This window comes from Lampetra planeri, unplaced genomic scaffold (assembly GCF_965212315.1).
Source record: "Lampetra planeri unplaced genomic scaffold, kcLamPlan1.2.h2 scaffold_220, whole genome shotgun sequence".
NCBI lineage: Eukaryota > Metazoa > Chordata > Hyperoartia > Petromyzontiformes > Petromyzontidae > Lampetra > Lampetra planeri.
In genome coordinates this window covers 74,058-100,676 of record NW_027614968.1, presented here as the reverse complement: position 1 = coordinate 100,676, position 26,619 = coordinate 74,058, and the positions used below count along the sequence as shown (strand labels likewise).

General features: G+C 49.9%; 1 protein-coding gene across 1 annotated transcript in view; it reads left to right on the top strand.

Moving 5' to 3' along the window:
* Nucleotides 1-11,986: 11,986 nt before the first annotated feature.
* Nucleotides 11,987-26,619, top strand: part of LOC144740479 (fascin-like) — a 51,832-nt gene continuing 37,199 nt past the window's right edge. The window contains exon 1 of the mRNA XM_078623332.1: nt 11,987-12,155. The gene's annotated coding sequence lies outside the window, so the exon portion shown is untranslated. The remainder of the gene's footprint in view (nt 12,156-26,619) is intronic.

Genomic DNA, 26,619 nt, shown 5'->3' with positions numbered 1-26,619 from the left:
GCATCTCTCCTTGAGATTGGGGGGGGGAAGAAATCTCCCCGATCGGGGGGCGGGGGGGGTGTGTCACTCGCTTGGGGGCGGAGCCGAGCTTGAGGGCGGAGCCTCTCGCTTGGGGGCGGAGCCTCTTGCTTGGGGGCGGAGCCGAGCTTGAGGGCGGAGCCACTCGCTTGGGGGCGGAGCCAAGCTTGAGGGCGGAGCCTGTGGGATGGAGGGGGGGGCTCTCTCAGCCCCCCCCCCCCCTCAGCCCCCAGCCCCCCCCCCCCTGCCTACACCGAAGGAACTTTCCAGTGAAGCTGTTGGGGGGCTGTCAGTACCACCACCACCACCACCATGCCCGTGGTGGTGGTGGTGGTTGTTAGAATGGCGGCGGCGGCGGCGTTGTTGTTGTTTTGTACTGTGGGGGGGATTTACGCTCTTGGGGGGTTAGCTGGGGTGGAGGGGGGTTAGCTGGGGTGGGGGGGGGTTAGCTGGGGTGGGGGGGGGTTAGCTGGGGTGGGGGGGGGTTAGCTGGGGTGGGGGGGGTTAGCTGGGGGGGGGGGGTTAGCTGGGGGGGGTGGTGGGTTGATTTTAGCAGTAAACAAATGAACTTGAGTGGGGTGTGCGGTGCTTGAAGGGGGTTCGCACCGACACCACCACCACCACCACACTCACACACCGACTCTGTAGGGGGAGGCTTGTTGACCACACAGACTGGGGAGGGTTGACCACACTGACTCTGTAGGGTGGAGGGTTGACCACACTGACTCTAGGGGGGAGGGTTGACCACACTGACTCTAGGGGGGAGGGTTGACCACACTGACTCTAGGGGGGAGGGTTGACCACACTGACTCTAGGGGGGAGGGTTGACCACACTGACTCTAGGGGGGAGGGTTGACCACACTGACTCTAGGGGGGAGGGTTGACCACACTGACTCTAGGGGGGAGGGGTGTTGACCACACTGACTCTAGGGGGGAGGGGTGTTGACCACACTGACTCTAGGGGGGAGGGGTGTTGACCACACTGACTCTAGGGGGGAGGGGTGTTGACCACACTGACTCTAGGGGGGGAGGGGTGTTGACCACACCGGGAGTGCTGATGTGGCCGTCTCTCCGCTGCCGGGAGTTTGTTAGTTTTGTTATTTCATTTTATCAGGGAGGGAGGGAAGAGGCGAGTTGATAGTTACTCTCCCCTCGCTCTCCCCACCACCAGCACCACGTGTCCCTCTCGCCACTGTCTCAAGGCACCGTTTCTCTCCTCTCTCTCATTCCACTCCCCTCGCTCTCCCCACCAGCACCACCACGTGTCCCACTCGCCACTGTCTCAAGGCACCGTTTCTCTCCTCTCTCTCATTCCACTCCCCTCGCTCTCCCCTCGCTCTCCCCACCAGCACCACCACGTGTCCCACTCGCCACTGTCTCAAGGCACCGTTTCTCTCCTCTCTCTCATTCCACTCTCCACGCTCTCCCCCCACTCTCTCCCTTGTGCCGCTCTCTCTCCCCACGCTCTCCATGAGGCTGTGTGGGTGGGGGGCTGTCTCGCCTACACGCTGTGTGTGTGGGTGGTGGTGGTGGTCGTGGTGGCTGTGGTGAAAACATTCCGCAGTTGTATTTCGATATTGGGGGGGGGGGGGGGTTGGCAAGGCAGCTGCCCCCCCCACCCCCTTTCTCCCACCGCGTCAAATGTTAAGTTTCCCCCCCCCTCTCCTGCTGGCATAGTTGTTGTTGTTATTATTATTGATATTCTCGTTTTGGTTAACGGAGCTCGTTAGACAATAAACAGAGCTGAGCAGACGCGAACTCTCTCCTCCCCGCGTGCCGATTATTTTGTTCAAAGCTGTGCCCCCCCACCACCACCCCCCGGAGGTGATTTCTGTGCGCAGTGAATGTGTGGAGTTGTTTGAGGTGTTTGGTTTGAGTTTGAGTGGCCGAGTGGTTGAGTTGAGGTTGAGTGTCTGAGTTGTTGAGTGGCTGAGTTGTTTATGAGGGGCTGAGTTAAGGTTGAGTGGCTGAGTTGTTGAGTGGCTGAGTTTAGTTGTTTGAGTCGCTGAGTTGAGGTTGAGTGGCTGAGTTGTTGAGTGGCTGAGTTGTTTATGAGGGGCTGAGTTAAGGTTGAGTGGCTGAGTTGTTGAGTGGCTGAGTTTAGTTGTTTGAGTCGCTGAGTTGAGGTTGAGTGGCTGAGTTGTTGAGTGGCTGAGTTGTTTATGAGGGGCTGAGTTAAGGTTGAGTGGCTGAGTTGTTGAGTGGCTGAGTTTAGTTGTTTGAGTCGCTGAGTTGAGGTTGAGTGTCTGGGTTGAGTAGTATGAGTGGCTGAATTGTTTGAGTGGCTGAGTTGAGGTGTAGTTGAGTTTGAGTTATTGATTGAGTGGCTGAGTTGAGGTGTAGTTGAGTTTGAGTTATTGATTGAGTGGCTGAGTCGAGTCGTGAGTGTGGAACTTACCGTACGTAGCCCCACCGCAGCATCGAGCGGAGCTTGCAGAAACGCTGCGGCCGTCTGGAACGCTCTTGCGGAACGAGGAAGACCCTGGGAAGGTCCACGTCACTTTCACAGCGTCGTCGTCAAAAACTCGATCGGCAAACTCGCTCCCTTGAACTGCTGCTGCTTCTGTTGCGTTTCGTTTTGTCGCACACCGATTTTTTTTTTTAGTACGGTCGGCTACGTGTGGTGTTAAAGAAGTTCAACAAACCACACTAAAATACACCACTCCTATACACTTACAACACGAGAACTATTATCTTGGTTCTTTCGGTAAAGTCACGTAGAAGGGAAATAATAAAATAATAAAAATAAAACAATTTCGATTTAAAGCTTCTTTCGTGACTGCAGGGATTCATCTTCTTGGTTCTTTTGGCAAAGTCACGTAGAAGGGAAATAATAAAATAATAAAAATAAACCAATAAATTAATTCTCACGACGTTTCGGCCACAACGCAAGCAGCCGTCCTCAGGTGAATAATGAAACACCAGCAAGCTTGGAGCGTCTATTTAAGCTGGGTTGGAGGTGGAAGAAGAGCGCCTTGACAAGAATTTGCACACACAAACATTTATACACAAAAACTACGTAAATAAACGTAACAATCTTCTTGGTTCTTTCGGTAAAGTCACGTAGAAGGGAAATAATAAAATAATAAAAATATAACAATTATTATGCTTTATTTTCCCTTCTACGTGATGACTTTACCGAAAGAACCAAGAAGATGAATCCCTGCTGCAGTCACGAAAGAAGCTTTACATCGAAATAGAACTATTTTACTGCTAGGAACCTCCTGGTTACACCAGCCCACGGGATTATTGTGTCCGTCGTGCAGGGAGGGGCTGGGTGGGGAGGGAGGGTGGGGCTGGGTGGGACGGGTGTGGCTGGGCTGGGTGGGAGGGGTGGGGCTGGGTGGGACGGGTGGGGCTGGGTGGGACGGCTGGGAGGGGCTGGGTTGGGCTGGGAGGGGCTGGGTTGGGCTGGGAGGGGCTGGGTTGGGCTGGGAAGGGCTGGGTTGGGCTGGGAGGGGAGTGAGTGTGGAGTGGGGCTGGGTGGGGAGGGGCTGCTCACCCTGTGGTGTCCTTATAAAACTCAACGTTCAACCTACTCACGCTGGCTTGTGCCCGCCCTCACAGTCGGCCATACAGTATTTGCGGAATACACCACGCCGCCCTGGCCGTTGTTGACCCTGGTGGCCATCGACCGAGCAACCCAACGTCACTACCAGCTCCCTCCAGAGCAGGACAATGTGTTAGACAACGCGACTGTACACTCCTACTATACGCTACACAACTGTATGCTACACTATACACGACACTACTAGACTCTACATCACTATACACTACTACACTATACACTACACTACGCGTGGTTAGTGCGCTAACCACTGCACCACCACTCCCCCCCCCCCACACACAGTGCGCTAAGCATTGCACCACCGCTCCCCACTCACACACACAGTGCGCTAACCACTGCACCACTACTCCCCACACACACTGCGCTAACCACTGCACCACCGCTCTCCACACCCCCACACACAGTGCGCTAACCACTGCACCCCCCCCTCCACCGGAAGTCTCCACCCGGAAGTCACGTGCTCCCCCCTACCCCCAGGTAAGATGGCGGCCCCCACGCCTTGCGATGTTTCTCGAGGTTCCATGCGGCTGAGCGCAGTTTCATTTTTGTATTTTTTTTGTTTATTTTTAATTTTCAATTAGTTCGTTTTTTTAATTTCTCTCTCGCGCGCCCGTCGCGGAGTTTCGTTGTCGTGTAGCAGCTGCCGCTGGGGTTTTTTTTGGGGGGACTTTCAAATTTAGATTGAGGGTGGAAAGTTATTTGACGGGAGTGGAAACCGGGCGGACTTAATTTTTAATTATTTTTTTGAGTTTAATTTTCTTTACTTTGTTTTTTATTAAAATCTCTCGCGCCCGTGCCAGAAGTTTTGTCTCCTTGTAGCAGCTGCTGGGGTTTTTTTTTGCCTTTCTGTGGAGTGAGGGTGGAAAGTTCTCTGACGGGAGTGGAACCGGGCGGACTATTTTATTAAAATTTTTGTAAAATAATTTTTTTTTTATCTGTCGCGCGCGTGGCGTAGTTTCGTTCCCGTGTAGTAGTAGCAGCAGCAGCAGTAGCAGCAGCTGCTGGTTTTTTTTTTGTCTTTCTGTGGCGTGAGGGAGAAAGATCTTTGACGAGCGGGGAACCGGGCGGACTATTTTAATTTTCGGTGCGGCGGAGGGAGATGAGCGGAGCTGTGGGGGCGGCGGCGGCGGCGGGAGGAGGCGGTGCGTGGGCCCGGGCGCGCGCGCGGATTGGACGCTTCCCCGGTCACGTGGCGGCGTGCGCTGAGGAGGCACGTGACTCCCACACATCACTCATTTGCATAAAATTTGCATAACGGCAACCTCATTAGCATACACAGCGTGGTTGTGGTGGTGGTTGTAGTAATGGTGGAGGTTGTGGTGGTGGTGGTAGTGGTGGCCGTGGTTGTAGTGGTGGTGGTTGTGGTGGTAGTGGTGGCCGTGGTTGTAGTGGTGGTGGTGGTTGCGGTGGTAGTTGTGGTGGTGGTGGTTGTGGTAGTAGCTGTGGTGGTAGTTGTGGTGGTGGTAATTGTGGTGGTAGTTTTGGTGGTAGTTGTGGTAGTAGTTGTGGTGGTAGTAGTTGTGGTGGTAGTTGTGGTGGTTGTGGTGGTAGTTGTGGTGGTTGTGGTGGTAGTTGTGGTGGTGGTTGTGGTAGTAGTTGTGGTGGTGGTTGTGGTGGTAGTGGTGGCAGTTGTGGTGGTAGTAGTTGTGGTGGTTGTGGTAGTAGTTGTGGTGGTGGTGGTTGTGGTGGTAGCTGTGGTGGCAGTTGTGGTGGTTATGGTAGTAGTTGTGGTGGTTGTGGTGGTGGTAGTTGTGGTGGTTGTGGTGGTGGTAGTTGTGGTGGTTGTAGTGGTAGTAGTTGTAGTAGTTGTAGTAGTTGTGGTAGTTGTGGTGGTAGTAGTTGTGGTAGTTGTGGTGGTAGTGGTAGTAGTAGCTGTGGTTGTGGTAGTAGTTGTAGTAGTTGTGGTAGTAGTTGTAGTAGTTGTGGTAGTTGTGGTGGTAGTGGTAGTAGTAGCTGTGGTTGTGGTGGTAGTTGTTGTTGTGTTGCAGGCGGCGCTCTACGGACGCTGTGTGCGTCTGACCCTCGACTCGTCCGCCCGCAGTGACGTCACGCGGGCCGCCTGCCACAGAGAGTTCCAGCAGCTGAGTCGCTGCGTCAGCGCTGCGGTGAGGAGCTCACCAACAACGCTCACCCAGCCACTCACTCACTCGCCCACCCACCCACTCACCCACTCACTCACTCGCCCACCCACCCACACACTCATCCACTCACCCACCCACACACTCATCCACTCACCCACTAACTCACCCACCCACCCACTCACTCACTCACTCACCCACCCACCCACTCACTCACCCACCCACTCACCCAGCCACCCACCCACCCACCCACCCACTCACTCACCCACCCAGCCACCCACCCACTCACCCAGCCACTCACCCACCCACCCACCCACTCACCCAGCCACTCACCCACTCACTCACCCACCCAGCCACCCAGCCACCTACCCACTCACCCAGCCACTCACCCACTCACTCACCCACCCACTCACCCACTCACTCACTCACCCACCCACTCACTCACTCACCCACCCACTCACCCACTCACTCACCCACTCACTCACCCACTCACTCACTCACCCACTCACTCACTCACCCACTCACCCACCCACTCACTCACCCACTCGCCCACTCACCCACCCACTCACCCACCCACCCACTCACCTAGCCACCCACTCACTCACCCACCCAGCCACCCAGCCACCTACCCACTCACCCAGCCACTCACCCACTCACTCACCCACCCACTCACCCACTCACTCACTCACTCACCCACCCACTCACTCACCCACCCAGCCACTTGCTCACCCACCCACCCACTTGCTCACCCACCCACTCACCCACACACTCATCCACTCACCCACACACTCATCCACTCACCCACACACTCATCCACTCACCCACACACTCACCCACCCACCCACTCACCCCACTCACACAGTCATGTGATGTCTTCCCAACAGGCCATGGCGTCTCAACGATGACAGAGGAACAGATGGAGTGAGACACGGGGAGAGAGACACGGGGGGAGAGACACGGGGAGAGAGACACGGGGAGAGAGACACGGGGAGAGAGACACGGGGGGAGAGACACGGGGAGAGAGACACGGGGGGAGAGACACGGGGAGAGAGACACGGGGAGAGAGACACGGGGAGAGAGACACGGGGAGAGACACGGGGAGAGAGACACGGGGGGAGAGACACGGGGAGAAAGACACTGGGAGAGAGACACGGGGAGAGAGACACGGGGAGAGAGACGCGGGGAGAGAGACACGGGGAGAGAGACACGGGGAGAGAGACACGGGGAGAGAGACACGGGGAGAGAGACACGGGGAGAGAGACACGGGGAGAGAGACACGGGGAGAGAGACACAGGGAGAGAGACACGTGGAGATAGACACGGGGAGAGAGAGAGAGACACGGGGAGAGAGACACGGGTAGAGAGACACAGGGAGAGAGACGGGGAGAGACACGGGGAGAGAGACACGTCTCTCTGTGTCTCGCTGCGTCTCTCTGTGTGTCTCCCCGTGTGTCTCCCCGTGTGTCTCTCTGTGTCTCCCTGCATCTCTCTGTGTGTCTCCCTGTGTGTCTCCCCGTGTGTCTCCCCGTGTGTCTCCCTGCATCTCTCTGTGTGTCTCCCTGTGTGTCTCCCCGTGTGTCTTCCCGTGTGTCTCCCTGTGTGTCTCTCTGTGTCTCCCTGCATCTCTCTGTGTGTCTCCCTGTGTGTCTCCCCGTGTGTCTCCCCGTGTGTCTCCCCGTGTGTCTCCCCGTGTGTCTCCCCGTGTGTCTCCCCGTGTGTCTCCCCGTGTGTCTCCCCGTGTGTCTCCCCGTGTGTCTTCCCGTGTGTCTCCCCGTGTGTCTCCCCGTGTGTCTCCCCGTGTGTCTCCCCGTGTGTCTTCCCGTGTGTCTCCCCGTGTGTCTCCCCGTGTGTCTCCCCGTGTGTCTCCCCGTGTGTCTCCCCGTGTGTCTTCCCGTGTGTCTTCCCGTGTGTCTCCCCGTGTGTCTCCCCGTGTGTCTCCCCGTGTGTCTTCCCGTGTGTCTCCCCGTGTGTCTCCCCGTGTGTCTCCCCGTGTGTCTCCCCGTGTGTCTCCCCGTGTGTCTCCCCGTGTGTCTTCCCGTGTGTCTTCCCGTGTGTCTCCCCGTGTGTCTCCCCGTGTGTCTTCCCGTGTGTCTCCCCGTGTGTCTCCCCGTGTGTCTCCCCGTGTGTCTCCCCGTGTGTCTTCCCGTGTGTCTCCCCGTGTGTCTCCCCGTGTGTCTTCCCGTGTGTCTTCCCGTGTGTCTTCCCGTGTGTCTCCCCGTGTGTCTCCCCGTGTGTCTCCCCGTGTGTCTCCCCGTGTGTCTCCCCGTGTGTCTCCCCGTGTGTCTTCCCGTGTGTCTTCCCGTGTGTCTTCCCGTGTGTCTCCCTGTGTGCATCGAAACCACCCCGCGCTTTGGAACAAGAATTAAAGTCTACGAAAGTTTCTCCGTTCAGAAGTCTGTGCGTCCGGTGCCGCCATCTTACGTGGGGGGGGGGGGGGGGGGGACTTGCCACCTTTTGTGGACACACCCTCCCTACCCAACATGGCGCCCACCCCTCAAGTGTACAACCCCCATAGGGGTCAATGCATTCCCTCCCTACCCAACATGGCGCCTACCCCTCAAGTGTACAACCCCCTTAGGGATAAATGCATTCCCTCCCTACCCAACATGGCGCCCACCCCTCAAGTGTACAACCGCCATGTAGATCAATGCATTCCTCCCTGCCCAACATGGCGCCCACCCTCAAGTGTACAACCCTCATAGGGATCAATGCATTCCTCCCTACCCAACATGGCGCCCACCCTCAAGTGTACAACCCCCATAGGGATCAATGCATTCCCTCCCTACCCAACATGGCGCCCACCCCTCAAGTGTACAACCCCCATAGGGGTCAATGCATTCCCTCCCTACCCAACATGGCGCCCACCCCCTCAAGTGTACAGCCTCCATAGGGATCAATGCATTCCCTCCCTACCCAACATGGCACCCACCCTCAAGTGTACAACCCCCATAGGGATCAATGCATTCCTCCCTACCCAACATGGCGCCCACCCCTCAAGTGTACAACCGCCATGTAGATCAATGCATTCCTCCCTACCCAACATGGCGCCCACCCTCAAGTGTACAACCCTCATAGGGATCAATGCATTCCTCCCTACCCAACATGGCGCCCACCCTCAAGTGTACAACCCCCATAGGGGTCAATGCATTCCCTCCCTACCCAACATGGCGCCTACCCCTCAAGTGTACAACCCCCTTAGGGATAAATGCATTCCCTCCCTACCCAACATGGCGCCCACCCCTCAAGTGTACAACCGCCATGTAGATCAATGCATTCCTCCCTACCCAACATGGCGCCCACCCTCAAGTGTACAACCCTCATAGGGATCAATGCATTCCTCCCTACCCAACATGGCGCCTACCCTCAAGTGTACAACCCCCTTAGGGATAAATGCATTCCCTCCCTACCCAACATGGCGCCCACCCCTCAAGTGTACAACCGCCATGTAGATCAATGCATTCCTCCCTACCCAACATGGCGCCCACCCTCAAGTGTACAACCCTCATAGGGATCAATGCATTCCTCCCTACCCAACATGGCGCCTACCCTCAAGTGTACAACCCCCATAGGGATCAATGCATTCCCTCCCTACCCAACATGGCGCCCACCCCTCAAGTGTACAACCCCATAGGGGTCAATGCATTCCCTCCCTACCCAACATGGCGCCCACCCCTCAAGTGTACAACCCCCATAGGGATAAATGCATTCCCTCCCTACCCAACATGGCACCCACCCCTCAAGTGTACAACCCCTAAGGGATCAATGCATTCCCTCCCTACCCAACATGGCGCCCACCCCCTCAAGTGTACAGCCTCCATAGGGATCAATGCATTCCCTCCCTACCCAACATGGCACCCACCCTCAAGTGTACAGCCTCCATAGGGATCAATGCATTTCCTCCCTACCCAACATGGCGCCCACCCCTCAAGTGTACAACCCCCATAGGGATCAATGCATTCCCTCCCTACCCAACATGGCGCCCACCCCTCAAGTGTACAACCCCCATAGGGGTCAATGCATTCCCTCCCTACCCAACATGGCGCCTACCCCTCAAGTGTACAACCCCCTTAGGGATAAATGCATTCCCTCCCTACCCAACATGGCGCCCACCCCTCAAGTGTGCAACCGCCATGTAGATCAATGCATTCCTCCCTACCCAACATGGCGCCCACCCTCAAGTGTACAACCCCCATAGGGATCAATGCATTCCTCCCTACCCAACATGGCGCCCACCCTCAAGTGTACAACCCCCATAGGGATCAATGCATTCCCTCCTTACCCAACATGGCGCCCACCCCTCAAGTGTACAACCCCCATAGGGGTCAATGCATTCCCTCCCTACCCAACATGGCGCCTACCCCTCAAGTGTACAACCCCCTTAGGGATAAATGCATTCCCTCCCTACCCAACATGGCGCCCACCCCTCAAGTGTACAACCGCCATGTAGATCAATGCATTCCTCCCTACCCAACATGGCGCCCACCCTCAAGTGTACAACCCCCATAGGGATCAATGCATTCCTCCCTACCCAACATGGCGCCCACCCTCAAGTGTACAACCCCCATAGGGATCAATGCATTCCTCCCTACCCAACATGGCGCCCACCCTCAAGTGTTCAACCCCCTTAGGGATCAATGCATTCCTCCCTACCCAACATGGCGCCCACCCTCAAGCGTACAACCCCCATAGGGATAAATGCATTCCTTCCCTACCCAACATGGCGGCGCGCCATCGTCATCACGATAATTTGCATATCGTCTTCCCATTGGACGGGGGCTTGTTCATGCATAAATTATCTCAACGCTCCGCAATCATTGGATCACGTGGTCTGAGCTCCGCATCCTATTGGCGGATTGTGTCGGCGCCGTAGCTCCGCCCACTCAAATAAATCTCAGCGACGGCACCGCGATTGGTCGAGCGGTCGCGCACCCCCCCCCCCACGTGCGTGACGGCCAATCAGGGAACGAGAAGGTGGGAGGGGGGCGTGGTCTACCAAGTGGGGCGAGCTTCGTCCAATGAGATTTGTGGAAAATTGTGGGGGTGGGGGGGGTGGTAGCCCGTTGTGGGGGGGGGCCATGGGATTGGTTTGTGGGCGTGGCTTTATCGGTGGGGCGTGGCCTCGAAAGCGGGAGGCGTGGCCTATATTTTCGTCGGCCTTTTTCGCGCGTGAGTCTAAACCAATGGGGATCGTCGCACGATCTGACGCGGGGGAGGGCACTTCGTGGTTATGCTAATGAGTGGGCGTGGTTATGTAAATTTTATGCTAATGAGCACGTTCAAATCTGGGAGCTCCCTTTGTTCGTCGTGTTGGGCGCGGCTCATTAGTATGCAAATTTTATGGAGCGCGGGTTTCCATGCTGTGGGTGGGCGTGGTTATGTTAATGAGCGGGTGCTCGGCTCCTTGTCTCTGATTGGGCGAGCGGTTATGTTAATTTTAATGAACGCCTAGGGAAGGGGGGGGGGGGGCGGTGGGCGGTGCTAATTTCCACGGTTGGGGGGCGTGTCTATGTTAATTCCGTGTGGGCGTGGTTATGTTAATTATGGCGTGGTGGGGATGGGTGGGGGCTGTTATGTTAATATCATTGAGGGGCGCCGGGGGTGGGCGTGGTTATGTTAATTATGACGTGGTGGGCGTGGTTATGTTAATATCATTGAGGCGGGGGTGGGCGTGGTTATGTTAATTATGGCGTGGTGGGGGAGGGGCTGTTATGTTAATGTGATTGAGGGGCGCCGGGGGGGGCGTGGTTATGCTAATGAGCTGGGTGGGGGCGTGGTTATGCTAATGAGCGGGGGGTAAAAAAGGCGGGAATCGCGAGCGAGTCTGCACCGTTAGCCCAGTGGGTGCCTCCCTCGCCGCCTCAGAATCGCGCAGCCCTCAGCAGCTACCAGCTACAGCTACCACAGCTACCACAGCTACTACAGCTACCACAGCTACCACAGCTACCACAGCTACCACAGCTACCACAGCTACCACAGCTACCACAGCTACCACAGCAGCAGCAGCTACTACAGCAGCAGCTAAAGCTACCACAGCTACTACAGCTACAGCAGCAGCTACTACAGCAGCAGCTAAAGCTACCACAGCTACTACAGCAGCAGCGACTACAGCAGCTACTACCGCAGCTACTACCGCAGCTACTACCACAGCTACTACAGCTACAGCAGCTACTACCACAGCTACTACAGCTACAGCAGCTACTACCACAGCTACTACAGCTACAGCAGCTACTACCACAGCTACTACAGCTACAGCAGCAGCAGCTACTACAGCAGCAGCAGCAGCTACCACAGCTACTACAGCAGCAGCAGCAGCTACCACAGCTACCACAGCTACAGCAGCTACTACCACAGCTACTACAGCTACAGCAGCTACTACCACAGCTACTACAGCTACAGCAGCTACTACCACAGCTACTACAGCTACAGCAGCTACTACCACAGCTACTACAGCTACAGCAGCTACTACCACAGCTACTACAGCAGCTACCACAGGTACCACTGCAGCTACAGCAGCTACAGCCATCACCACCACAGCCACAACCACCACCACAACCATCACCGCCACAGCCACCATCACCACAACCATCACAGCCACCATCACCATCATCACCACAATCACCATCACCACCACAGCCACAACCACAGCCACCACCATCATCACCATCATCACCACAATCACCATCATCACCATCATCACCATCACCACCACCTTCATCACCGCCACCACCACCATCACCGCCACCACCATCATCACCACAACCATCATCACCATCACCACCACCTTCATCACCGCCACCATCATCACCGCCACCACCACCATCACCGCCACCAACACCATCACCACCACCATCACAGCCACCACCACCATCACCGCCACCACCACCATCACCACAATCACCATCATCACCACAACCATCATCACCATCACCACCACCTTCATCACCACCACCTTCATCACCGCCACCATCATCACCGCCACCACCACCATCACCACAATCACCATCATCACCACAACCATCATCACCATCACCACCACCTTCATCACCGCCACCATCATCACCGCCACCACCATCATCACCGCCACCACCACCATCACCGCCACCATCACCGCCACCATCACCACCACCATCACAGCCACCACCATCACAGCCACCACCATCACCGCCACAACCATCACCACCACCTTCATCACCGCCACCATCATCACCGCCACCATCACAGCCACCACCATCATCACCACAACCATCACCACCACAGTCACCACCACCACCGCAATCACCACCCACCCCTAGCTTTGTCTGTGTGTGGAACAGCACTTGCCCCTACAGCCTGCTAGAGGCTACCTGGGGGAGCTTTGTCTTTAGTGTAGCATCACCTCGCCCGGCCGCCTTTGTCTTTCCCCAGTGCTCCTATAACAAAGACAAAGGTCCCCCCCCCCTAGGTAGCCTCTAGCAGGCTGCAGGGGCAAGTGCTGTTCCACACAAAGACAAAGGTCCCCCCCTTAGGTAGCCTCTAGCAGGCTGTAGGGGCAAGTGCTGTTACACACAAAGACAAAGGTCCCCCCCTAGGTAGCCTCTAGCAGGCTGTAGGGGCAAGTGCTGTTACACACAAAGACAAAGGTCCCCCCCCCCTAGGTAGCCTCTAGCAGGCTGTAGGTGCAAGTGCTGTTACACACCCACACAGAGACAAAGCTACCCCATGTAGCCTCAAGCAGGCTGTAGGGGCAAGTGCTGTTCCACACCCACACACAGACAAAGCTACCCCATGTAGCCTCTAGCAGGCTGTAGGGGCAAGTGCTGTTACACACCCACACACAGACAAAGCTACCCCATGTAGCCTCAAGCAGGCTGTAGGGGCAAGTGCTGTTACACACCCACACACAGACAAAGCTACCCCATGTAGCCTCAAGCAGGCTGTAGGGGCAAGTGCTGTTACACACCCACACACAGACAAAGATCCCCAAGGTAGCCTCTAGCAGGCTGTAGGGGCAAGTGCTGTTACACACCCACACACAGACAAAGCTACCCCATGTAGCCTCAAGCAGGCTGTAGGGGCAAGTGCTGTTACACACACAGACAAAGACCCCCAAGGTAGCCTCTAGCAGCGTGTAGGGGCAAGTGCTGTTACACACCCACACACAGACAAAGATCCCCCAGGTAGTCTCTAGCTGGGTCTGACAAAGCGCTTTTTGAGCTCTTGATTTCCTCCCAGAAATCAAATCGAACGATGGGTCACATAGAGGCAGCGATGCGGTACAGTACAACATCTAGGGCAATGCATCTGGAATAAATGTTTTAATATCGAAAATATAAGCGGGGTGATGTTTTAGAACGTGGTGTGGTTTTTATTTAGTTAGTTAGTGAATGTAAAATGTGTTTTTAAGTTAATGATAAAATGATGTTGATGATGTGTGTGTGTGTTAATGTTATCCATGTGTAGTTTTGTATATAATGTAATTAGTTAACATAACGTCTTAATAATATAATGTTTATTTGTTTAGTATGTTAGTATAATGTTTATTAGTAGTGGTATAATGTTTATATGTTACTAACACAGCCTAATAGATTATAGAGTGTATTGTACCTATAACTAATGATGTATAATGTAATTAGCTGTTAACATAAACTTATTAGTCGTACTATAATGTGTAATTCCATTGTAAGTCTTAATGATTAACATAACATATTAATCTTAACAATAATATAATGTAGTTATTACAATAGACCTATTTAAAACATTAATGCTATAGTATGATGATACTACACTAGTGTTTATATTCCATTGGTACCTCATTTGCCAGTAAAAATATGATAATTGTTTTTTTTACCCTTCTATCTGGCAACAAACCTGACACCTTTTTTACAAGGAGTCATGTTTGCATAGACCACAATACCTGCAGTCATAATGCAAACAAAAAACACAACTCTGATAATGTATGCACTGTCCTTGAAGTTGATTGGTCCACACCCGAGACAGCTTTCCTTAGAGCCTAGTCTCACATGGTCCTTGAAGTTGATTGGTCCACACCCGAGACAGCTTTCCTTAGAGCCTAGTCTCACATGGTCCTTGAAGTTGATTGGTCCACACCCGAGACAGCTTTCCTTAGAGCCTAGTCTCACATGGTCCTTGAAGTTGATTGGTCCACACCCGAGACAGCTTTCCTTAGAGCCTAGTCTCACATGGTCCTTGAAGTTGATTGGTCCACACCCGAGACAGCTTTCCTTAGAGCCTAGTCTCACATGGTCCTTGAAGTTGATTGGTCCACACCCGAGACAGCTTTCCTTAGAGCCTAGTCTCACATGGTCCTTGAAGTTGATTGGTCCACACCCGAGACAGCTTTCCTTAGAGCCTAGTCTCACATGGTCCTTGAAGTTGATTGGTCCACACCCGAGACAGCTTTCCTTAGAGCCTAGTCTCACCCTGGTGTTGGACCAGATGACGCCAAAAGGCGCACAACTCAAAGACAATGCACCATCAGAGTATGAGAGCTCGGGTTGAAGCATTTACACCATTGGAACCTCATTTGCCAGTAGCAAAATATGATAATTGGTTTTTTACCCTTCTGTCTGGTGCATTATCTTTGAGTTGTGCGCCTTTTGGCGTTATCTGGTCCAACACCATGTGAGACTAGGCTCTAAGGAAAGCTGTCTCTGGTGTGGACCAATCAACTTCAAGGACAGTGCACATACATTATCAGATTTGTGTTTTTTGTTTGCATTATGACTGCAGGTATTGTGGTCTATGCAAACATGACTCCTTGTAAAAAAGGTGTCAGTTTTGTTGCCAGATAGAAGGGCAAAAAAACAATTATCAGCGTTTATATTGTAGACATCTTAACAATAATATAATTTAGTTATTAAAATAGAACCTATTTAAAACGATAAAACTATATAATGATGATACTACACTAGTGTTTATATTGTAGACATCTTAACAATATAATGTAATTATTACAAAAGATCTATTTAAAACATTAATACCATCATACTACAATAGCGTTTATAATTTATTCAACTTAACAATAATAGAATGTAGTTCTTACAATCGACCTATTTAAAACATTAATACCATCATACTACAATAGCGTTTATAATTTATTCAACTTAACAATAATAGAATGTAGTTCTTACAATAGACCTATTTAAAACACTTAAACTACAATTCCACAATAATGTTTTATCATTTATAATTTAGCCCCTAACTGGCCCAGCTGCCCAATGTAACAGCTGCAGCAGCTGTGCAAAGCCAAAGATGCCCTAGGTAGCCTCCAGCAGGGCTCTAGGGGCAAGTGCTGTTACACACACAAAGACAAAGATGCCCCAATTAGCCTCTAGCAGGGCTCTAGGGGCAAGTGTTGTTACACAAACAAAGACAAAGATGCCCTAGGTAGCCTCCAGCAGGGCTCTAGGGGCAAGTGCTGTTACACACACAAAGACAAAGATGCCCCAATTAGCCTCTAGCAGGGCTCTAGGGGCAAGTGCTGTTACACACACAAAGACAAAGATGCCTCAATTAGCCTCTAGCAGGGCTCTAGGGGCAAGTGCTGTTACACACAAAGACAAAGATGCCCCAGGTAGCCTCCAGCAGGGCTGTAGGGGCAAGTGCTGTTAGAAGCGAGTAGCTCACGTGCACACAAAGGCAATCTTTGTTTGTCAGTTGCACAAGAGGTTTTAAATAAATGTATGAACATTACCATTATTATTATTCAATACCCGATGACTCTCCCTCTTAACACACTCAAACTGTTCGTATTGTCCCTCTCTCTTGTTTGTCCATCATAGTTGATGATGACCATGGCACGTTTGTCCATTTTGTTGGGTTTCGATGAGTGCGCAGCAGAGTTCGCAAACGGGTTTTGATTCCTTACCCGTAACCGTACCCGTACCCGGCCGCACCAGGGTCGCAAACGGGTACCCGTACCCTACCCGATACCCGGCTACTCGTACCCGGCCGGGTGTAGGGTACGGTTACGGGTACCCGATTGCGACCTCCTGGGATGAAGCCATGTTGCAGGCGCGGGTGCGTTGATTCTAGGAACTTGAATTGTGAGAAGAGACAAGAGGTTGGGAAATGAGTGACACACGGTGACTCACCAGTGACTCACGGCCTACCCGTACCCGTACCCGGCCGCACCAGGGTCGCAAACGGGTACCCGTACCCTACCCGATACCTGGCCGGGTACGGTTAGCCGGGTATCGGGTACCCGGTTGCGACATCTGGTGCGCAGATGGCTGAAACAGGACGATACGAGCCCGGAATTCTCTGTGACACACTGGACAGGTCAGGGAGGATGTAGAGCTCTGAGGTTCGGCCACAAGTCTTGTTTGGTAGATTTGCGCTGCTGCCTCCTTGAAGATGGCGCAGGAGCTTCTCCTACTTTCACTGAGGACTGCACCGTCCAGGACTTTTCTTCTCCAGGCAGGTCGGTCCTGTGCTAGGGGGTTCCCAGCTTTCCAGGTAGAATCCAAAGCTCTTCAAGGAAGCTTTGGGGGGTGTCCTTTGTAGTGGTTTTTGGGGCCACGTTGCGCTCGCTTTGCCATTCTTTAGCTCGCCAAAGAAGATGTGTGGACCAATCAACTTCAAGGACGGTGCATGTCATTACCATTTTTGATTTGAATTTAGACTGCTTGTGTTGCGGTTATAGCAAACATGATGCCTTGTATAAAGGTGTCAGTTTTTGTACCAGTTGAAAGGGTAAAAACCTATTACTATATTTTGCATTTTGACTGCTTGTGTTGTGATTATTGCAAATGTGATGCCTTGTATAAAGGTGTCAGTTTTTGTACCAGTTGAAAGGGTAAAAACCTATTACTATATTTTGCATTTTGACTGCTTGTGTTGTGATTATTGCAAATGTGATGCCTTGTATAAAGGTGTCAGTTTTTGAACCAGTTGAAAGGGTAAAAACCTATTACTATATTTTGCATTTTGACTGCTTGTGTTGTGATTATTGCAAATGTGATGCCTTGTATAAAGGTGTCAGTTTTTGAACCAGTTGAAAGGGTAAAAACCTATTACTATATTTTGCATTTTGACTGCTTGTGTTGTGATTATTGCAAATGTGATGCCTTGTATAAAGGTGTCAGTTTTTGTACCAGTTGAAAGGGTAAAAACCTATTACTATATTTTGCATTTTGACTGCTTGTGTTGTGGTTATTGCAAATGTGATGCCTTGTATAAAGGTGTCAGTTTTTGTACCAGTTGAAAGGGTAAAAACCTATTACTATATTTTGCATTTTGACTGCTTGTGTTGTGATTATTGCAAATGTGATGCCTTGTATAAAGGTGTCAGTTTTTGTACCAGTTGAAAGGGTAAAAACCTATCACTATATTTTGCCACTGCTAAAGGAGATGTCTCATAGTGTAAATGCTTCACCCGAGCTCTCATACTCTGACAGTGCGCTGTCTTTGAGTTGTGCGCCTTTTGGCGTCATCTGGTCCAACAGCAATGGAGACTAGGCTCTAAGAAAAGCTGTCTCGGGTGTGGACCAATCAATTTCAAGGACAGTGCATATCATCATCAGAGTTGTGTGTTTTGTTTGCATTATGACTGCAGGTATTGTGGTCTATGCAAACATGACTCCTTGTAAAAAGGTGTCAGTTTTGTTGCCAGATAGAAGGGTAAAAAAACAATTATCATATTTTTACTGGAAAATGAGGTTCCCATAGTGTAGATGCTTGCCCCGAGCTCTCAATACTCTGATGGTGCATTGTCTTTGAGTTGTACGCCTTTTGGCGTCATCTGGTCCAACACCAATGGAGACTAGGCTCTAAGAAAAGCTGTCTCGGGTGTGGACCAATCAACTTCAAGGACAGCGCATATCATTATCATCATCATCAGAGTTGTTTCTTTTTGTTTGCATGTTGACTGCTTGTGTTGCGGTTATTGCAAACATGATGCCTTGTATAAAGGTGTCAGTTTTGTACCAGTTTAAAAGGTAAACACCTACTACTACAAAGAAAACTTGTTTTTGGCAGTCTCGTGCAGGCCATTCTGGCCACGTGGCCAGTCCATCTCTCAGCTGTTCCTTCGCAAGCAAGGTGTGGATGCTGGGGACATTGGCCTTGCCGAGGACTTCCGTTTCGATGTAAAGCTTTCGTGACTGCAGGGATTCATCTTCTTGGTTCTTTCGGCAAAGTCGCGTAGAAGGGAAATAATAAAATAATTAAAATAAAGCATTATACATAATTCTCACTATATAGAAAACATGATACAATTTTATTTTATTATGTTTTATTTTTATTATTTTATTACTTCACTTCTGCGTGACTTTACCGAAAGAACCAAGAAGGTTATTTAAACGGTCGTTTTATACCCTTGGGTTGGTTGACCAGGTTTTTATTTTTTTTAAATCCTTTATATTAAGTTCACTTGCTTGCTTAGGACCGTGCAAATCTTTCGGTCGTTTTTTAACCCACTTCCCGTGATCCAATCGAGCTGACATTTTCCACACAGACTCGTTGTGCGTGACAATTAATTTTCGTGAAAAATTTTTTTCCCAAAATTGTACACTTTTTAGGACAAAAATATTATATTTAATGACCAATTGCTTAATGGTGGCAGGCAATCATCTGACCCATAGGTGGCAGCCATCTCAAGCCAGAGGACGAGAGGACTCTAGCCGCCCGTTTCAAAGACCAATGTCCTTGTATACGACTTTCCTTATTTAATTTAAAATACCAATGTGATAAAAATGAAACTCTTACTCAAGAAAAACAGAAATGAATAATAAAATAAAACCGATGCCACGCATATAAAGGATTTATAGTGAAAAACTTAGTTTTTACGGGTTAATTTTTTACCCAATATGTGGAGCTTTAAGGTAATTTAAACGGTCGTTTTATACCCTTGGGTTGGTTGACCAGGTGGTGTTTCTTTTTTGCTGCAAAACCAACACCGGCATCGCGTCTCTCCTCCTGGCCTCGTCCGTTCCAGAAGAATGTGTCACCTGCACCCACTGTCCAGTCTTGGCCAGTCGGGGTCTCGCTCAGGGCAGCAACAACCACGTTGTGTCCGGCGCGTTCTCTGCCCACGAGGGCGGTGCGTCTCTCGGCTCTTGTTGATCCGGACGCATCCATCCAAAGTTGCGCACATTCCAGGCGCCAACAGCGAGTGGTGGTTGTGTCTCTTTGGTACTTTTTTTCACTTCGTTTGTTTTTCTTTTTCGACCGCAAGTGTGGGATCCCGTCAGCTGCGGGTAGGCTGTCCCCAGGATTCATCTTCTTGGTTCTTTCGGTAAAGTCGTCATGTAGAAGGGAAGTAATAAAATAATAAAAATAAAACATAATAAAATAATTCTCACGACGTTTCGGCCACAACGCAAGCAGCCGTCTTTTGGTGAAGAACAGGTCTGTCGGAAAGACAGCGTCTGAATGAGACGCTGTCTTTCCGACAGACCTGTTCAGACCTGTTCTTCACCTGAGGACGGCTGCTTGCGTTGTGGCCGAAACGTCGTGAGAATAATTTTATTATGTTTGTATTATTTTATTATTTCCCTTCTACGTGACGACTTCACCGAAAGAACCAAGAAGATGAATCCCTGCAGTCACGAAAGCTTTAAATCGAAATTTTTAATTTTATTATGTTTTATTTTTATTATAAAAGAATCATTTTATTATGTTTAAATTTTATTATTTTATTATTTCCCTTCTACGTGATGACTTTACCGAAAGAACCAAGAAGATGAATCCCTGCAGTCACGAAAGAAGCTTTAAATCGAAATGTCCCCAGGATGTTTTTAAGCGGGCAATGTTTCGGGCACCTTTTCTCTAACCCTTTCCTCACTACGGAGGTGAGCGCTGTGATACTGAATAAGGCTGCTCATCTTTTTGGTTCTTTCGGTAAAGTCGTCACGTAGGAGGGAAGTAATAGAATAATAAAAATAAAACATAATAAAATAATTCTCACGACGTTTCGGCCACAACGCAAGTAGCCGTCCTCAGGTGAAAACCAGGTCTGTCGAGGCGACAGCGTCTGAATGAAACAGCACACGCGCTTGGAGCTTGTATATAAGCCGAGTTGGAAGGGGGGAAGAAAGGGGGAGCCTTGAAAAAAGAATTTGCATATCACGAGGAATTTAGCATATTTATGGGAAATGCAGGTATGGGATTAGTACTACTGATGTCCGTGCATTATGCAGGATTAGCAGCATCAAAGGGAGGGGATATGGGAAATGCAGGTATGGGATTAGTACTACTGATGCCCGTGCATTATGCAGGATTAGCAGCATCAAAGGGAGGGGTTATGGGAAATGCAGGTATGGGATTAGTACTACTGATGCCCGTGCATTATGCAGGATTAGCAGCATCAAAGGGAGGGGATATGGGAATGCAGGTATGGGATTAGTACTACTGATGTCCGTGCATTATGCAGGATTAGCAGCATCAAAGGGAGGGGATTTGGGAAATGCAGGTATGGGATTAGTACTACTGATGTCCGTGCATTATGCAGGATTAGCAGCATCAAAGGGAGGGGATATGGGAAATGCAGGTATGGGATTAGTACTACTGATGCCCGTGCATTATGCAGGATTAGCAGCATCAAAGGGAGGGGATATGGGAAATGCAGGTATGGGATTAGTGCTACTGATGCCCGTGCATTATGCAGGATTAGCAGCATCACAGGGAGGGGATATGGGGAATGCAGGTATGGGATTAGTACTACTGATGCCCGTGCATTATGCAGGATTAGCAGCATCACAGGGAGGGGATATGGGAAATGCAGGTATGGGATTAGTGCTACTGATGCCCGTGCATTATGCAGGATTAGCAGCATCAAAGGGAGGGGATATGGGGAATGCAGGTATGGGATTAGTACTACTGATGCCCGTGCATTATGCAGGATTAGCAGCATCAAAGGGAGGGGATATGGGAAATGCAGGTATGGGATTAGTACTACTGATGCCCGTGCATTATGCAGGATTAGCAGCATCAAAGGGAGGGGATATGGGGAATGCAGGTATGGGATTAGTACTACTGATGCCCGTGCATTATGCAGGATTAGCAGCATCACAGGGAGGGGATATGGGGAATGCAGGTATGGGATTAGTACTACTGATGCCCGTGCATTATGCAGGATTAGCAGCATCAAAGGGAGGGGATGGGGGTAGCATTAATGAAGGGAAGGAGTGTTAGGAGGCTGCTCAGTCACTCGGGGTAGGAACCTCCTGGTTACACCAGCCCACATGGGATTATTGTGTCCATCCGTCGTGCATCAAAAAATGGGAGGGGAGGGTGGGGAGGGGCTGGTCGCCCCGTGGTGCCCTTGTAAAACTCAACGTTTAACCTACTCACTATGAGACATCTCCTTTAGCAGTGGCAAAATATAGCGATAGGTTTTTACCCTTTCAATTGGTACAAAAAACTGACACCTTTTATACAAGGCATCATGTTTGCAATAACCGCAACACAAGCAGTCAAAATGCAAACAACTCTGATGATGATGATGATATGCACTGTGCTTGAAGTTGATTGGTCCACACCCGAGACAGCTTTTCTTAGAGCCTAGTCTCCATTGGTGTTGGACTTACCCCGAACTCTCAATACTCTGATAGTGCGCCGTCTTTGAGTTGTGCGCCTTCTGGCGTCATCTGGTCCAACACCAATTGAGACTAGGCTCTAAGAAAAGCTGTCTCGGGTGTGGACCAATCAACTTCAAGGATAGTGCATACCATTATCATGATCAGAGTTCTTTCTTTTTGTTTGAATTTTCACTGCTTGTGTTGTGGTTATTGCAAACATGATGCCTTGTATAAAGGTATCAGTTTTTGTACCAGTTGAAAGGGTAAAAACCTATTACTATATTTAGCATTTTGACTGCTTGTGTTGTGGTTATTGCAAACTTGATCCCTTGTATAAAGGTATCAGTTTTTGTACCAGTTGAAAGGGTAAAAACCTATCACTATATTTTGCCACTGCTAAAGGAGATGTCTCATAGTGTAAATGCTTCAACCCCGAGCTCTCAATACTCTGATAGTGCGCTGTCTTTGAGTTGTGCGCCTTCTGGCGTCATCTGGTCCCACACCAATGGAGACTAGGCTCTAAAGAAAGCTGTCTCGGGTGTTGAGGCTGGTGTGCGCCTACGGTAGCAGCTAGGAAGCCTGCCCAGATGGAACAGGCTTGAGGCACAACCAGCTAGTTCGTATTGTAGCGTCTCTGTGGGTCTCTGTGGGTCTCTGTGGGTCTCTGTGGGTCTCTGTGGGTCTCTGTGGGTCTATGGGTATATGTCTCTGTGGGTCTGTGGGTCTATGTGTCTCTTTGGGTCAATGGGTCTCTGTGTCTCTGTGGATCTATGTCCATGTATCTATGAGTCTGTCTATGTGTCTCTGTATCTCTATGAGTCTATGTCTGTGTGGGTCTATGGGTCTATGTGTCTCTTTGGGTCAATGGGTCTCTGTGTCTCTGTGGATCTATGTCCATGTATCTATGAGTCTGTCTATGTGTCTCTGTATCTCTATGAGTCTATGTCTGTGTGGGTCTATGGGTCTATGTGTCTCTTTGGGTCAATGGGTCTCTGTGTCTCTGTGGATCTATGTCCATGTATCTATGAGTCTGTCTATGTGTCTCTGTATCTCTATGAGTCTATGTCTGTGTGGGTCTATGGGTCTATGTATCTCTGTGGGTCTATGTGTCTGTGTCTCTGTGGGTCTATGTGTCTCTGTGGGTCTCTGTGTCTCTGTGTCTCTGTGTCTCTATGGGTCTATGTCCATGTATCTATGTATCTCTGAGTCTGTCTATGTATCTCTGGGTCTATGGGTCTATGTAGCTCTATGGGTCTATGCATCTCTGTGGGTCTATGAGTCTATGTGTCTCTGTGTATCTCTGAGTCGTCTATGTATCTATATGGGTCTATGTCTATCTGGCTCTGTGGGTCTCTATGAGTCTATGTATCTCTGAGTGTCTATCTCCTAATGACCAAACTATCATTATGTGAGGTTGATGATGAAATCATTTAACATCCGTACATTTTTAAGTTTCGATTTAAAGCAGGTGGTAGATCTATCGATAAATACATTAATTTAAATCGACACATTACGGAAATAACCGAGGGAAACCACACGGCAATGAGGAGGTTGGTGATAAGAATTCTTTAAAATTTAGCAGGTGAGCGTTTAAGTGGCGTAAATGTCAAGATTTTAGGGGCGTTATTTTTTGTAAAAAATGACGAAACTGACATCGTTTATGAGGGAATCCTCACACCAACGAATACTTTGGTGATAAATAATTCAAACATTCGTGATATTTTAAGGTAAATCTACGATTCCGTAGAACGTTAAGCTGATAAATAATTGAAAAATTACGAAACTAACATCATTTCTGAGGGAAACCACACTGCAATGAACACTTTGGTTATAACGTGTTAACATTTGTGCGATTTTTTTTTTATGTAAGGCTACGATTCTGCGGTTACATGTAAACATTAATATGTTAAATTGAAATATTACGAAACTAACATCATTTCTGAGGGAAACCACACTGCAATGAACACTTTGGCTATAAAATAATGTTAACATTTGTGCGATTTTAATGTAAGGCTACGATTCCGTAGTTACATGTAATTGTATAGTTACGTTAAGTAAACGTTAATCTGTTACATTGAAATATTACGAAACTAACATCATTTCTGAGGGAAACCACACCCGCAATGAAAGCGTTGGTTGTTATTAAATAATTTAAGATTTGTGAGTTTTTTTATATTTAAGATTCAGACGATACGTTAACTAAAATTTAAGCTATTAAATAATTACGTTCACGAAACTAACATCATTTCTGAGGGAAACCACACCGCAATGAACGTGTTGGTTTTAAAATAAAGCAAAATTTGTGCGATTTTAATGTAAAGTTACAATTCTGCAGGCCCGTTCAAGTTAACGTTAAGCCGTTTTAATATTTGTGAGCCTTAAAAGCAGTGAAAAAAATTGAGAACTTACGAAACTAACATCATTTCTGAGGGAAACCACACCGTAATGAACGCGTTGGGTTATGAAATAATAAAATATTCGAAATTTTTTTAGAAATTTTTCCCTTTGCACCCTTCATAGAAATTCACAGTGCAGCTTTGTTGTTGTACCCAGGGCGCTTGAGCGGTGTTCTATGGCGATACCTTGTTCACACCGTCATGTAGTGTAGTGTGTAGTGTAATGTATAGTATAATATATATATACAATACTATACACCACGATACATTATACACCACTACTATTAATGTAGTGTTTCGTAGTCTAGTGTATAGTCTAATATATAGTAGTGTATAGTGTAATATATTAGTGCATAGTGCAATATATACACTACTATATATTACACTATACACTACACTAATATACACTGCTATTAGTGTAGTGTTTAGTGGTGTAGTGTATAGTAGTGTAGTGTATAGTGTAGTGTAATATATAGTAGTGTGTAGTGTATATTGGTGTAGTATATAGTGGTGTAGCTTAGTGTTGTAGTGTGTAAGTGTAATGTATCTAGTGTGGTTGTAGTAGTATTATCACACCTTTCACCCCCTTATCGGTGCCCTACAGACCAATTCGGACCGCGTTGTTCGCCCCGTGACCCGTACCAATGTCAACGCTCGCCCTACGACGTCGTGTGGACCCGATAACCCAACTTCGCCGTGCAAGAATTCGGCTTAAACCGAGTGGGTTTTGACGGCTGTGGCCGCCTATGAACTAAACTATTTTCAATTCATCAGCTGTGTAAGGCCCCCCCCCCCCCCCCGTTGATCTTTATCGGAGCGGTACAAGCTGGACATCGCAACGACAACACGGTGGCTAAGGCCACGTGGGATATCATCATCATCATCATCACCACGTGGACATTCGTAGCAACGTCCACATTCTCGAGACACGCACACAGAGAGAGAGACACGCACACAGAGAGAGAGACGCGCACACAGAGAGAGAGACACGCACAGAGAGAGAGACACGCACAGAGAGAGAGACACGCACAGAGAGAGAGACACGCACACAGAGAGAGAGACGCGCGCAGAGAGAGAGAGACACGCACAGAGAGAGAGACACGCACAGAGAGAGAGACACGCACAGAGAGAGAGACACGCACAGAGAGAGAGACACGCACAGAGAGAGAGACACGCACAGAGAGAGAGACACGCACAGAGAGAGAGACACGCACAGAGAGAGAGACACGCACAGAGAGAGAGACACGCACAGAGAGAGAGACACGCACAGAGAGAGAGACACGCACAGAGAGAGAGACACGCACAGAGAGAGAGACACGCACAGAGAGAGAGACACGCACAGAGAGAGAGACACGCACAGAGAGAGAGACACGCACAGAGAGAGAGACACGCACAGAGAGAGAGACACGCACAGAGAGAGAGACACGCACAGAGAGAGAGACACGCACAGAGAGAGAGACACGCACAGAGAGAGAGACACGCACAGAGAGAGAGACACGCACAGAGAGAGAGACACGCACAGAGAGAGACACACACACAGAGAGAGACACACACACAGAGAGAGACACACGACCTCCTGCAGACCAGGCGAGGTAGTCAACATCTCCCAGGGTCTGGGATCGAACCCACGACCTCCTGCAGACCAGGCGAGGTAGTCAACATCTCCCAGGGTCTGGGATCGAACCCACGACCTCCTGCAGACCAGGCGAGGTAGTCAACATCTCCCAGGGTCTGGGATCGAACCCACGACCTCCTGTAGACCAGGCGAGGTAGTCAACATCTCACAGGGTCTGGGATCGAACCCACGACCTCCTGCAGACCAGGCGAGGTAGTCAACATCTCCCAGGGTCTGGGATCGAACCCACGACCTCCTGCATACCAGGCGAGGTAGTCAACATCTCACAGGGTCTGGGATCGAACCCACGACCTCCTGTAGACCAGGCGAGGTAGTCAACATCTCACAGGGTCTGGGATCGAACCCACGACCTCCTGTACACCAGGCGAGGTAGTCAACATCTCACCATTTTTAAATAACCCATT